This window comes from Dasypus novemcinctus, chromosome 14 (genome assembly GCF_030445035.2).
Source record: "Dasypus novemcinctus isolate mDasNov1 chromosome 14, mDasNov1.1.hap2, whole genome shotgun sequence".
In the NCBI taxonomy this organism is placed as follows: Eukaryota; Metazoa; Chordata; class Mammalia; order Cingulata; family Dasypodidae; genus Dasypus; species Dasypus novemcinctus.
In genome coordinates this window covers 64,581,543-64,595,688 of record NC_080686.1, presented here as the reverse complement: position 1 = coordinate 64,595,688, position 14,146 = coordinate 64,581,543, and the positions used below count along the sequence as shown (strand labels likewise).

At 41.7% G+C, this 14,146-nt stretch overlaps 1 protein-coding gene across 19 annotated transcripts in view; it reads left to right on the top strand.

Moving 5' to 3' along the window:
• NCALD (neurocalcin delta) overlaps positions 1–14,146 on the top strand; it is a 420,474-nt gene that overhangs the window by 373,994 nt on the left and 32,334 nt on the right. The window lies entirely within an intron of this gene.

Here is a 14,146-nt window from a genome sequence, read left to right as displayed (position 1 = left end):
TAGTGAGACAGGATCCCTGCCCAGCCTGAAACTCGGTCCCTAAGATTTTTAAACCTTGATAGAAGCTTTATACAAAAAGGCAAGGCCCTTCAAAAATCTTAAGAACAATATGGAGATTTCCGTATCACTTGGGACTCCCTTTGACTGTGAAAACCACCCAGGTGAACTATGACTTACACAAATGTAAGGCCACAGTTCTCTTTGGAAATGGAGTTGAGATGCTCAGTTTCAAGAAGCTAAAATAATTTTGTATGAGAATGGGAGGGGGCATTTTCTGCTGGAAAGGCAGAGTGGCACCTGTTGTCTAGGCAGAGGAGGATGCTTCGAAAGTGAGATTCAGATGAGGAAGAACCAGCACAGCCGGGTGATTAGAGGGGCAAGGACCGGAAACTGACGGTTTTGTTACTGAGAGGCTTCCTGTGAATGAGGCTCTGGGGCAAGCACTGCTAGGTTAGGGCCCAGATGGCAAAACGCAGCTCGGAGTAAGCAGGGGAGCCCACTCCACTGTCGCGCATGGAGCCAGAACTGCTCTGGTACCCTGCGGCTATGTGACTTTGAGAGCATCTGCCGGCAGTGCCCTTCACCGGGCACCATAGCCTCCAGCAGGTGAACACCGGTGGAATGAAGACATCGGAAAAAAGACTGAGTGAAGAAGAGTTAGGCTGAAGGCCTTAGGGAGGATCCTGAGGGCCCTGAATGCCAAGGATGGGGTGGGATAAGGAAGGGAGAAAGGGACCCTGGGTGATGGACTGAGCCTTGATCTGCCGTTGATTGAACTCTTCGTGTAGAGTCACAAGGGGTACCTCCTCCAAGTCAATGCCATGTACTCTTTTAATTTCAGTGTTTTTCTTCCTCCTCTTAGGGGGCAAGTGGGGACACACAATCAAAACAACCTCTGATTTCTTACCCAACACCTTGGCCTGAAAGGGTCCTTTCCCACTTATTGTCACTCCGAGTGTTGGATGAACCTTTGTTGGCCCATTTGCACTTCTCACCCAAGGAAATAGGAGCAGGTTTCACACAAAACTGGTCATGAGATTCTTTATCTGCAGCTTTACTGTGTGCTTGATCCTCAGGGCAGGTTTATAATTCGAATCTGATATGATTTGTCCACGTAAATCTATAGAGAGAGTGACTTATTGTCATCCTGTTTCTTCTGACATCAGTGACTAATGAAAACAGTGTAAGAATTTGTAGTGTCACTCACATCTGAGTGCTATTTCAGGAGGTCTGAGGAAGGAGGAGCAGGGGACGTTCAAGAGGAAAACATCCCTTTCTCTAAGAGGAAAATACCACTTTCTCTTTGTAATCGCCTGTCAACATGCCTGTATGCACAGCCCTCTCCCCATATGACCACAAAGCCACGTTCATCTTTCTCTATAGATTGAGTTATTGGTAAAACTCAGCCATTCTAACTGCTTCTGAACCCAAATCTCATAGTGAAGAGAACTCCTCCCCTCCCTGTACAAATGTTTCACATGTAATGTATTATGCTCCTTTGATGTTGTGACTAAGCCATAGTCTGTTGGTCCACCGGCTGACCAGTTTCCTCTACCATTCCATCTTATTCTTTTTTTTTTTAAAGATTTATTTATTTCTCTCCCCTTCCCCCTCCCCCAGTTGTCTGTTCTCTGTGTCTATTTGCTGCGTGTTCTTCTTTGTCTGCTTCTGTTGTTGTCATGTTGTGTCATCTTGCTGTGTCAGCTCTCCGTGTGTGTGATGCCATTCCTGGGCAGGCTACACTTTTTTCACGCTGGGCGGCTCTCCTTACGGGGCACACTCCTTGTACGTGGGGCTCCCCTACGCAGGGACACCCCTGCATGGCAAGGCACTCCTTGTGCGTCAGCACTGTGCGTGGCCAGCTTCACACGGGTCAGGGAGGCCCAGGGCTTGAACCGCAGACCTCCCATGTGGTAGGTGGATGCCCTAACTCCTGGGCCAAGTCCACTTCCCTTATTTAATTCTTTGAATCCACTGTAATATCTAACACAGTCCTAGGCACAAAACAGGCTCCCAGGAAATTCTTTTGAACTAATTCAAAGGGAAATGGGATCTTCTTGAGTGACATTATTACTCCAAGCTTCATCTGCCTACAGTAGTACATAGCTTACGATTGTATTCAGAATAGTGTTCATTCCAACTTTTAATCCCATTATTTGATCTATTGGGAATAAAATCAAACATTTAAAAATATACCCTTTAATGCATAAAGTCTTTATAATCTAATGAAGAAATGAAGATATTTGTTTTTAATGTAAACTGCATATATACCACTGTTAAAATACAGGTTTTTAAATTTTTATTTTTTACCTTTAAATGAACACGAATCCAATTCAGTTTTGCTTATTGAAGTGTGTTTACTTCAGTACTCTTATGTTCTATGTTACCATCTATGTGGATACAATCAAATTCTACTTTTATATAACTTTCTTGTAATGGAAAATGCTGCTTTTAAACAAATGACCATCTTAGAGAATTGGAGTAATGCTTTGCACCATTTTATACATTATTGCACATCATAATTCATCATTGAAGGGAAAGAGAAGTATTAGCAAATTTATCTTTACCATTTTTCAAATGGAACAGTTACATATAATAGAACACCCTTTCTTTATTGTTTTCTCCTTCAATAAAATTATTTGGATAAATCTCAGATTTTCATTACTTTCTTTTATTGTAATAATTTTTGTTCCAATCCCTGTGTGTAAATTTTTCTGCAGGAGTAAGCTTATTTGAATCTTCGGATTTATCATCAGCAAGTAAGATTTAGGTTGTCAGTTCTAGCCATTTGCAATATTCAGGTACACACTATATGCTAGTTTCATAAATTCACAGTGTTTACAAGTTACACATGATCAAGGCATAACTCTAAAGTTTCCTCTCCTTGTTCATCTCTGCAGCTTCACACTGGTGCAGTATTTGCTAACAAAATAACTACTAAGTTGTGTGTACTAATAAGCCCTTTGCTACAAGATTAAGTAGAAAAGGCTAGAAGTTCCATTATTCAGGAGAAGGCAGAGTGTGATTTTCTTTACAGTTCCCTCTAATGAAGTGGGTGTGCCTTGTGGTTCAGCACCGTGGGTATCTGTAAGTGGGTTGCTGTGTGCATGCAGGGATTTAGAGCGCAGGACGCTACCTCTGCGTGCCCAGGCCAGACTAGCAGGGCGTGGCTTCCACCTGGCCTTGCTTCAGGTGACCCTAACCCAGGTCGTGACACCCCAGGAAAACACTGCAAACTTTTCTGAATAATTTTAGAATGTTTTGGGAATACTTATTTTTTTATGCTGAGTCTAATTTATTTTTACAGTGTTTACTGTAAAGAATAGAGAAAATAAAGATAGCTCAACATAAGTGAGATACTCCTGTTAGAATTCAGCAGGAACAAGAAAAATCTTCTTACCTGTTTCCTGCTGGGAAGAGGTGGGTATGGGGGTATGTGCAGGATGATCAGTGAGTAACCCCACCCAGGCACACACAGGCAGTCAAATAGAGGAGGTGGTTTGCCTAGTTGTACACAGAGCCTGTCTTTTAGAGATGGTGGGAATCCTTTGTTTACTTATTTTTATTTTTGCTTTAGAATGACTTTGTGGGTATATTTTCATCTTTCATCTCTTTAGACTAAGCTTCCATTTTCATCTTTTTTGAACAAGAAATGGAAATAATAATCAGAGAGTAATTATCTAAACAGGAAGACTTTTCTTTAAGCACATGAACATATACATTCTCAAATACTTGGCAACATCCTCCCTGAGCCTGTGTCTGTTTTCCACCATGAGACACCACGCTGAATGGAAGGAGGGAGAGAATCTCTTTTCTACTTCCACCTTTGAACTTAGTCAAATAACTGTGGACAAACCCTTAAACCTTCATTCTCAATTTCTGTAATATGGGAGTAATTAGTCTTGGCCCTCCTTTCTCATAATATTTCAAGGAACAGCTGAAATAGTATATGTGAAACTCTGTAAATTCATGCAAGAAGGGACTGTACTTTATTTAAATGTATTGCATTAGGCAGCTGGTAGAATGCCCAGCATGTGCTTTGAGTTCAGTACATATCTGTGGTAAGGGTGAATAGGTTTAAAAGATAAACTGTGCATAATTCCAAAAGCAATGCCTCTGTTTTATTAATAATTCTGTAATCTGTATGCCAGAGGGAAAACAGGTCAAATTAGAACTAAAACCAATTTGAATTTTAAAAATTCATTCAGGCAATCAATTTTTATTGAGCAACTATTATGTGCTAGACTTTGTTCTAGGCACTGGGGTTAAAGAAGTGAATTAAACAGATCAAAACCTGCACCCTCATACAGACAATAAATGAAATAAACTCAGTAGTATATTAGAAGGTGTAAATGTTAAGGAGAATAAGGAAGGGAGGATTAGGTGTTATAATTTTAACCATGGTTGAAGGAAAGGCATCACTGAAAAGATGACAATGGGGTAGTACTGAAGGAGGTAAGGGGTGAGCCAGCCAGATATGGGAAGGTGGGGGTGTTAGAGCCATGAGGATATGGGGGTGCATTCAAGGTAGGAGGATTTGGGGAAGGCATTTGAGGCATGAAGTTACGGGGGACATTCAAGTCATGAGGATGTAGAGTGGGGTATTCGAGGCTGACGGCGCAATAAGGCCCTGAAGAGGAAACATGCCTGGTAAGTGTAAGGAAGGAAGCCAGTGAGGGAGAGAAGCTGAAAAGAGAAGGATATATGGTCCAAGATATGAGGAGGAGGAGGATGGAGACAATGAGGGTGATGATGATGCCCATGAGGACTTACTCAGCCAGGCTTTGTCTAATTATCTCTCTTGATCCTCACAGACACAGACGCAGACTCAGACAAACACAACTTATAGATGTGGAAACTGATGCATGGGGAAGAGTAGGTTCCTAAAGGTTGCCCAACTAGGAAGTCTTAGCCAGGATTGGAACTCAGGACCCCCTGATTCCAACACCCACATGCCTAACCACTGTGTAAGCAGATCAGCTCCAAATACTGTTTGTTGATACATTCTCAGGGACTTTTTCTTTCCCCTAGCTAGCTTACAGTGACTATTCTACCATCAAAAAATATCCCCTGAGGCTACTCGCAGTTTCTCAGGAAATGGGTGTGATCAGAAAAACAAAATGTTAGTGGAGAACCAATATTAATTCCAACGTGATGAATTTTGGACCTAGACAAAAAACACCTCATATATTCTAGTGGAAGAAGGACTCACTGAAGAAAGTCCATAGAGAATTACTTGAGGGGGAAAATGTTCTTATTCTCAACCAGACAATTACCAGAATCTTTGTCCACTATCTTGCTATTCATCTAATACAAGGGCATCTGAAGGAGGGAAAGACAAAGTGAGTTGTATGGGCTTCTGGAGTTAGCAAACAATGACACCAGATGCTCAGTTAAATTTGAATTTCAGATAAGCAACAAATAATTTTGGGGTAAGTATTCCCTTCCAATATTTGGGACATGCTTATACTTAAAAAAGATCCCTTCTTTCCTTCTTGACCTTCTTACTTTCCTTCAACAGATTTGTTGGACCACTTCTAATTTCTAATCCATGACAGTTGTTTTATTCCTCCTTTATCCAAATATACTTTATCCAAGTATTATTCTAGCTGCTTTGGGCTCCTAGGAAGTAAGCTCACAATGCAAATAATTTAATCAATTTAGATTCTCCATAGGGAGCATCATGGTAAGGACACAGATTTCTGTATTGAGATTCAGAATGAGGTTAGAAAACCCTGTGCTGTTTTTTCTCCTTCTTTGTTAATCTTTAATGAGGATAATGTGGTGTGAGCCTGTCTGAAAAGTATTAATTCCTGAACCAGGAGCTCCTTGAGTGAACAGCCTGAGTTCTTCAGGGAATGTATCCCCTGTAGGCAGCCCTGTGTCCCAAAAGGAAGAGGTGCATGCTTTTATCTGGAAGCTCAAGAAGCCCAATCTTGGGGTGGGAAGATGAGGTCAAAGTAGAAGATTGTCAATGGCAATGAGTTAAAAATAAAACAACATGAGGAAGTACATTAATTCGCCAATTGCTTATTAAGCATACACTGTCTGCCAGGCATGGTGCTAGATGCCAGGAATACAGTATAAACAAGACAGAAGCCCTCCTGCAATAGAGTTCATCATCTGGCAGGAGAAGTAGCTCTTAAGCATATAATCGCACAAATAATTAATTCCAACAGTCGTGAGTGCTAAGAGAGAAAAGTACCAGTTATTATTGGAGCTTCTAATGGGGAGCATGGCCTGGTCTTGGTGGTTGGAGAAGGTCTCCCAAAGGAGATCACACAGAGATCTCAGTGTAAGTTTGGTAGATGAGGGCATATAGAAAATGCCTGAGTATGGGGGTGGCTGGAGAGAAGAGCATTCCAGGGATAGAAAATGGCTGCCATGTGTAAACCAGATCTAATGGAGGAGGTCCAAAGGCACAAAGACCAGTTAGCAGGTAGTGACCCAAAAAACTCCTCACCTGCACCTAGGGCACAGTTCACCTGAGGCTTCTCCTAGGAAAGGCCTTACATAGCTCCCCACTTAGGCAGCCCAGTTGTCACGTGACTGGGGTGGCAGCCAAGTGACACCTGTCCAGAGCTCATGGGGTCTAACTAACTAGTGGGCCACAGCCACACAGCCTCTCCAGCCCCATGGAGAGAAGACCATGGTCCTGCTATCCATTAGCTGCTTCTCTAGTGGGATCTCTTTGCTTAATTCCAGCTTATTACAAAGACTACCATGTAGCGAATCACTCTGCAAGGGCTGGCAGGGGTCTTCCCTGGGTCCAAACCACAAATGTCCTCTGCAGCTGGCAAGCAAGTAAAGGGGGAGTCAGGCTGGAAGCCAGCATGAATTCTCTTTCCTTCTTTCTTTCTCTCGTGTCCCTTTTCTTCTCTTCTTTCCAGTTTTCCATAAAACTAAAAAGCAAGGAGAAGAATGTCTCCAACTCTGAAGAGCTCCTCTTTGTAAACAACCCAACCAAACTGAACCTTTATCTCATTCAGATTATTAGTCAGTGTCTATCAAGCACCTGGTAGGGGCCAGGCATGCTAGCTTTCCCCCAATGCACTGGGATTCTTTGTTCTTATTTATCCTCTAAACAGCCTTATAAGAGAGTTATTAGTATGCCTGTTTCACTGAAGAAGAACTGAGACCTAGAGAGGTCAAGCAAAATTCCTAAGGTCACATAAGCTAGAAATATTGTAAGGACTTCAGTTTAGTTCTTCTACCAAGTCCAATTCCCTTCCCATATACCTTGCTGTCTCTAGGAGTGCCTCATTGTCTGCTGGGGAAACAAAAGCTGCAGGAGAATACAAGAGGCCACTTCATAGTCCCTTCTTGTTAGCCAGTTAATCCTGTACAAATATTCGATGGGCCATGTTCAGCCATGCTAGCCAGGACAGGGAGTGATCACAACCTCCCAAAGGGAGCAGCCATTCAACACCAAAAGCATCTGGCCAGAGACATGGGAGCTGGACCCGCTCCCCTGGGACCACAAGCTGCATGAATTTGGTCATGACAGCTACCTTCTCTAAACCCCTCATGCCTGGAATAAAACCAAACTATAAAATCCCTCTCACCAACTCTACAGTGAAATTGTGAAAATAAAACACTATCCACAATTCCAGCCCTCTCCTATGTGGGATATGATTTTTATAGGAATATTCATCTAAGCCAGGAAACAGTAGATGTTAAACACATGTTTACTGTATAAATAAAAAGAAATTTAAGAACTATTCATAGACTCTATGGTGGGGCTTGTATTCCTAAATGTGTTTGTGGCCCTAGAGGCTAATTGAAAACAGGGACTTGTACTATTCTGGTCTCCACTGGCTGCTAGTTTAGTGATGAGGCCTGGTTGATCTCTTTGCCCTCCTCTGTCCATGAGGACTCACTTTTCTCCTTTATGGTTTTATCAAAACCCCAATAATCATTCTTGTCTTTTAAATAAGAGACTATTTAGCATCTTTAGCTAAACAACCACTTATTGCCGTCAGAATTCCACAGAAGTGAGCAAAGTTATGGTCCTAACCTGTGGCAGCCCTAGAGAACTGCTGAGGGTTCCCAGAGCATCCTCTTCTTCCTGTCATTGCAGCTGGACTGGCCTGACACTGGACCCTGAGGACAGGCAGCTCTGACTCGGTGGAGTGCCACTGGTGGGTGCCAGCACAGTGGTCTGATGGGATATGGTGACATGTGGACTCCATCTAAAGGCCTGGACTTCAGACACTCCAACAATTGCTTTCTTTGGGACAATTTTATAATTTCTGCAGGTCTGGAAGGTGGACATTTAAGATGGCTCCTGTCTACTTACTTGTGGGCACTCTAAGTTGACCATGTAATTTCACCTTCAGCTGCTGGCAATCTAAGAGGAAGCTGGTGGAGGAGTCAGCCACTGGCGACTGTTGAAGTAGCAGGGAAAGTAGTGGGCATGAAAAGTCAGAGGTTAAGTATCAAGCAACAAGGATTTAGGGCACCATTTAGGTAAGATGCCTTTTTAGGCCAGGATGGAGGAGTATGTATTTACACGGTTAAAACACAGGATGGGCTGGCCCGCCCAGGCACTGTCAATAGCAAATGCTAAACTTGCACAAGTGTGCCCACAGCAATGCACAGAGCAGAGGAGGTGGGGTGGAATTCCAGTTCCAATTCTAGCAAGTATACAAACTCTTGCAAGCTAAATAGTTAGGAGGTAAAGGCTCTAGAGGAGAATGGCCTGTTGGAGAATTAGAAAGGAAATGTCTAGAGATCAATGTACTTATCAATGACATCTAGAATGTCACTTTTGCAAAGTGTTGCAAAATGTTCTGCCTAAAGAATCCAGGAACCACGCTGTTGGAGATTGAATCATGTTCCCCACAAAAGGCATGTTCACATCCCAACCCTGGTCCTACAAGTGTGAAGCCAATTGTAAACAGAACCCCTGAAGATGTTATCAGTTAAGGCATGCCCACACCGGATGAGGTATGCTTTACTTCAATATGGCTCAAGTCCTTGTAAGGGAAAGAAATTAGATGCAGAAAGAAAAGCCACAAGGAGCAGCCAGAAGCTGGAAGTCAACAGAGCTGGGAAGGGATGGGAGAAGATGTCACCATGTGCATTGCCATGTGGTGGAAAAACAAGGAACCCCAAAGAGTGCCAACCATCCAGAAGACACTGACCCCAGGAGGAAGCAAGCCTTCTAGCCTCTGAAACCCTGAGCCAATAAATTCCTGTTGTTAAGCCAACCCGTTGCATGGTATTTGTTTTAGCAGCCTGGAAACTAAAGCACATGCCTAAGGTAAATGCCAAGGAAGTAAAAGAAAATTAGAATTAACCTGACTGTCCATTAAGGGGGATTAGTTAAATAAATTCCATACAATGGAATACCAAAAGGCTGTAAACTTCACAGGAGCTTTTTACTAACCATTGTATCTCTACTAATTCAGTGGTTGCCATTGAAGTCAGTGCTCAGTGCTATCTGCTGAATCAATCAATAAATGAAAAGTCAGCAATTAAAAAGGATGAGACACATCTATATATATATATATATATATATATAACATGGAAGAATGTCAAGGATATACTGCTAAGTGAAAATGAAGTTTACAGAACAGTATAGTATGATCCCATTTATGAGTATAGTGCCCATATTACATATATATATATGCATTTAAATATCTTGAAGGTTATGTATATTATATATAGATAGATACTGTAAATGGCTATCATCTACAGACTTTTATTGGACTGGAATGAGGGTGTTCAATTTCTAATTTCTACATCCCTTTATTGTTTAGATTTTTTACAATTACTTTTGTAATCAGCAAAGCCAAAAAATAGGTTTCCTTTTATTGAAGTGTGAAAGTTGTTTTAATGCTGATCAAGTTAGCTATTCTTATGTTTATTTTAGTGAATCGTCTAATATGTTCATTGTGATCAGAAATGTATGATTTCTTGGCAGTAATGTGGTTGCATTTTATTTTTATGGAAAATAAGATTTAGTAAATGGCCCAAGGCCAGGCCCTCTCCAGTCTGAAATGCTGGCTATGTAAAACAGATTTCAGGTATTTGGGAGACTGTAAGCCCCTTCCCACCCTGAGAAAACCAGACAGATTTGCTGGGCTTTATCTCGTACTATAGTGAAGGCAACTTTGTTTCTAGGGACCTCCTTCTCTACTAGAGTTTTTGTGCTTGTTCAATTCTCCTCTCAAGCCCTGTCACCTCTCTGTCGTGGGAATTACTGTTGGTGTGTGACTGGAAGACACAGGCTGTGACCCCTTAAACAGGTTGATGTGAGTCAAAGCCACCTTGCAAGTGGTGACTTTGTAACATATTTCAGGCAATTCCAGCAAAGCCATTTTGTGGCCCAGGTGGGGTTATAGGAAATAGATCTCATTCCCCTGTATCAGCTAATCTTTCCAGAGGAGAGAATATTCTTTGGTCAGGCAGGATAAGACCAAGTTAGTAGGACTGTTATATAACTCTTCTATTCTCCCTCTTTGGCATTTAAATATTTCTCTTTATACACCACTATGTTTTATTTGCGACTTTGCCCATTATATATGAATACATCAGTTTATACGTATGGTCTCCTTTCAAACTCCCACAGAGAGTCAGTTTCCATTGAAGAGAAATTACTGAAGCAATGTGCTCTTCAGGGTTTTATTTAGTCTTTTTTTCAGTGAGGATAAAAAACAACTAACCTAGAAATGAATTTGCTGGATTTCAGCTGCCTGCAAAATTCAGATGCTAAAATCTCTGAGGCCCAAGTCATGGTAAACATGAATGCTTGCTTCCCTTCATCCATAACTTTTATAATTCCCTTCCTTACATTTTAGAAACCTTTTTCCTACTTAAGGTTTTATTACATAGATTTTCCCATTGGTTGAAATTCAAAGCAACACTTAGTGGACTAAATTACATGCCCCAAATCAGCAAACATTTTAATTAACCTGGTCTCTTTCTGGAACAATTATGGGTTCTCTGTTGCTCAAAGCCACCAAACTTGATTTCAGCTGCTAGCATTTTGTAAATTCCACTTTTGGAAACCTCAGTGCAGTTTGCATTGAAACTTTTCCTCTGAAGCTAACCAGGCTATCCAGAGTCAGTTAGGGATTTTTCCCTAGATAATGTAACTGAGGGCTTTGAGGAATTAAGTCTCAGGGTGTTTAGAGTCTTATGAGAAATTGCAGAAATGAAATCTTGCAGATCTTTCACTCCACAGACATAAAAAGTAAAGGGGTAGGGGCACATACATTTTTAAAAAATTGTTCACTGGTCACCATTTCCTTTCATTTTGGCATCACTTTTAGTTGCTATTCCTTTTTTTTTTTTTCTTTTTAAATGGAAAGTTAACTTCATATTTTAGATTCTTGGTCATGGTTCTTTGTTTGTGGTTTGGTGTCTTCTCTTCTCATTTAATTTATTTTTCCTTTTTCATCTGTGGTTATTATCAACCCCAGATTTATTTTTTGAACATTGGGAGACTGGATGTGACCCAAAACAAGTTGAGAAATTCCACGTTGCCCTTCTCAGAGTAAACCACCGAATAACAGAACGCTGGTGTTTAATAGACAGGTGTGCACTCAGTAAAGACATGCAGCCTAGATTCAATTAAGTGTGTATTTAACTAAAAGGCATGAAGAGTTGCAAGTTTTCTATTTAAAAGTATTACTTTAAGGCCCTGCAGCAAAGGCCCTTAAGAAGTCAAAGCTGGGCCTGTTCCAGGAAGCCAGGAAGCCTAGAGCATGGATAGGACCAAGAGATTCCTCAGAGATGCCTGGGGCTGGCTCACGCAGAGCCTTGTTGGCCAAAGAGAGGAGTTTGGACTTTATTCTACGTGTGTTGGAAAGCCCTGCAGTGCTTTAAGCAAGGGAGTAATATGGTCTGTTTTGTGTTTTCAAAAGGTCATTCTTGGAGCCGAGTGAAGAAGAGATTTGGGCTGGAACTAGGGCGAGGGCAGAACAAGAATGGAAGGTGGGAGGCTGTTGAGGAGGGTCTTGTAGAAGTCCAAGAAAGAGATGATGGCAGCTGGGACCCAGGACAATGGGGATGGTGAGAAGTGAATGAACTGGAGGCACAATGCTGATGGGATGGAAGGGGACAGCCGTCATGGATGAGTACTCAGGTTTGGGCTTGAGTCACTGGGTGGATGGTGGTGCTGCTGGCTGAGATGGGGCAAGCTGGAGTGAGGGAAAGAGGACAAGACTCAGAGAGGAAAGCAAGAGCCCCGGTTCTCATTTTTTCTAGTTTTTTTTAGTACTTTTTATTTACAGCCTTATGCTGGACCCAAAAGGTATAATGTTGAAATAGGTTTAGATTCAGCCTCTTCTATTTTCCTATCACCTTGCCTACCACTCCTTCAGAGTCTTCTTCACTGCTTCCTTCTCATCTCTCAGGTTCTAGATGTCAGGGTGACCATGGGCTGTCCTTGTTACAACTCTTTTCTATCCACATTCACTTCCTTAGTGCTCTCATGCAGTCTCTTACTATGATTACTATCTATAGATTGACCACTCCCAAATCTATATTGCTTCTGAACCTTTTTCTCTAATTTTATACTTATATATCCAACTACCTTCTTGCCATCTGCATTTGGATATATAAGTAGGCACGCAGAATGAACATGTGCAGAACTAAGTGCTGACATCCATACTTTTGCCTCCCCCAAAAGCCCTGCTTCTCCTGCATTTTTCCACTTTCAGTACATGATTAATAGTTGCTCAGACCAAAACTTTGGAATTATGCTGGACTGTTCTTTCTTTCACATCCCACATCTGAACCATCAGCAAATCCTATTGACTCTACCTTCAAACTATACCCAATCTCACCTTCTCTGTTGCTCCTACCCTGGTTGGAGCCAACAGCTTCTCTTGTCTGAATCGTTCCAGTAGCCTCTTTAACTGATCTCCCTGACTCTGCCGCTGCCCTTCTAGTTTACTCAACACAATAGCAGAGTGATCCCTTTATAATATAAATCGCTCCAGGGGCTCCCATCTCACAGAGTAAAAGCCAAAGTCCTTCTAGTCACCTACAGCCTCATGTCATCTGGTCCTCATGAGCTTTGTGAGCTCATCTCCTTTACTTTTTCAAGCCCTCCACTTCAGCCACATCCTTGAGATGCTAAGCACGCTCCCAGTTTAGAGCCTTCTCACTTGCTGTCCTCTCTCCCTGCACTATCCTTCCCCCAGATATCTCCATGGCTTGCCCCCTCATTTCCTCTGGACTTTATTCACTTTCTCAATGAGGCCTTCCCTGACTTATTTAAAATTTCAACTCCCAACCAGCCATCCCTGGCATTCCCTAACCCTCCTCCACTCCACTTTTTTCCATGGCACAGCTCCATCTAACACTGCATTCATTTATTGTGTATCTCTTGCCACTAGACTGTAAGCTCCATGAGAACAAAGATTTTTTGTCTGTTTTGTTCCCTACTGTACAGGGCCTAGAATCATGCCTGCGTCTTAGTAGACATTTAACACATTTTTGTTGAATGAATGAGTTGCAATAAGAGGTTGTATTCTCCCTCTCATCTATTTATTTCTGACTTTTTATGGAATTGTTTTATTAATCTCTATATGTGCTTTGTCCACAGAGGTCATAGGAGGTAAAACCAGTAGACAGTCAAGCAGGCAACCTGAGCTCTTGGTTTGGCTGTCTCTGAGTTCTCATTTCTTGGCTTATAAAATAGAGAAAGTCTGCCCTGCCTATTACAGGATTATAGTGAAGGTTCAGTAGAATAATGTAGGAAGGGCCATGCAGGATAAGATATTGTTTTCATTAACCTTGACCTCTGGACCTGAGTCAGTATTGGAGTTTTACATGCATAGTCTCCTTTAATTCTCACAATGAATTAATCAGATATGAACTCATCTTAAAACCATTTCACAGATGAGAAAACTAAGGCACACCAGGAGGTTAAGTGAATTGCCCAACAGCTAGTAAATAATAGAGCCAGGCTTTGAACCCAAGCATTTTTATTCCCTGGCCTGAGCTTTTACCCATTATAATTTACTGGCACAAAATAAATGTTTTAATGACTGAATGGACTAATGAAACTTATTTGACCTGAGGTGCAATTTTTGTCTGCAGCCAATTTTTTTTTAAACTACTGATTAATGTAGTACTTGCCTGCTTTTATCATCTTTCCCCCTTCAACTCAAACAAGTAGAAATTTCTG